Below are 1429 nucleotides of genomic sequence, written 5' to 3'. Positions count from 1 at the left end.
TATATATATATATATATATATATATATGTATATATATATATACAATACATATATATACATATGTATATACACATATGTATATATACATATGTATATATGCAGATCAGTGGTGTGCAGTGACTTTTGAGGTTGGTCATGCAATGAATGCAAGGATCGATTGATAAGTTTATAGGCTGACCAAAATTCCCTCATGGAATGTGACCAAATGACGTTTGTTTTTCAGCATAAACCCAAGTTGCAGTCTACACACTTCTTCCATTGATGTTGCAAAGTTTGGATCCCATTGCTGAAGAAGTTTTCATCCTGTTGGTCAAAAATTAACGGCGGTAGATACAATGTCCATTGTCCGGAAATCTTTCATCACACATCTGTGACCTCTTCAGCAACACTTTTCATCTTTATGTGTACTCCTGCTCCACTTAGTCCATTCTCTGGGGAAAAAAAATGACCATCCCAAAATACAATATATATATATATACATATACACATATAATACCATATATATTTAAAATAATACATTTACTACGGACTTCCAGTAACACGTGTGCAATGACCTCTTTTATACTGAGACTTTCCCAGAGGGAAGTTTCCATGTTCAGAGTGCAGTTTGTGTGTATGTGTGTAAGAACGAATTTGTTTCTTTTGGTTTTTTAATTAATTTCTAATTGGCAAACATTGTTTATTGGGAATATGTCTACAACTTCATTTGCTATTTGTATATAATACAAGCCATTCAAAATTTCACTGAATTCTGCTTTAAACATCCCATATAACCCCTCATAATTTCTTTTATTTTGGGTGTCCTATTTCGGGTATACCTAAAAAAAATATCTTTTACTCTTTCTCTATCTATCTATCTATTTATCAATCTCTAGTTAACTATCTACCTATGTATCTCTCTATCTAACTATCTATTTGTCTGTTTCTCTCTCTCTTTCACTCTCTAATTATATATATATATAGTAAATCCCAAAAAAGAAAAGGAACAAACACAAAAATAATGCAAGGACATGGTACATGTAAAGTATTAGCAGACACTCAGAGAAGGAAAGAAAGCTGGTTTAATGTTTTGAGCAACGCTCTTCTGAAGGAAGACAGAAGAAGAAAATCACCAACAATTCACATGTGGTTACATTTTGAAATGACCGGAAGAAGTATAGACAGATAGTGGGAGGAAAGGGGTAGAAAAGAGGAAATGATAATATATATATATATATATATAGTGTAGTATATTGCCACTTAAGTGTGGCTGACCCCTAGGGGTGGATGTTACTGTTGCTTTTAGCCCCAGGAGGACATCTCCTCCAGCTGGCTTATCGACACACTACTGTGTCCTGTTTGCCAAGGGAAGTTATCCCTCCCATCATGATCTGTAGCACGAACGGACCCGGGTTTCAGGGTTATTTAGAGAATTAACATTGCTTATATA

General features: G+C 34.1%; 1 protein-coding gene across 2 annotated transcripts in view; it reads left to right on the top strand.

Moving 5' to 3' along the window:
* The window catches only part of LOC106879964 (interstitial collagenase), a 135238-nt gene that overhangs the window by 111846 nt on the left and 21963 nt on the right, over positions 1-1429 (top strand). The gene's annotated exons all lie outside the window — the stretch shown is intronic.

This window comes from Octopus bimaculoides, chromosome 1, assembly GCF_001194135.2.
Source record: "Octopus bimaculoides isolate UCB-OBI-ISO-001 chromosome 1, ASM119413v2, whole genome shotgun sequence".
Classification (NCBI taxonomy): Eukaryota; Metazoa; Mollusca; class Cephalopoda; order Octopoda; family Octopodidae; genus Octopus; species Octopus bimaculoides.
The sequence above is the reverse complement of the archived record's forward strand: the minus strand, read 5'-3'. Positions and strand labels throughout refer to the sequence as shown.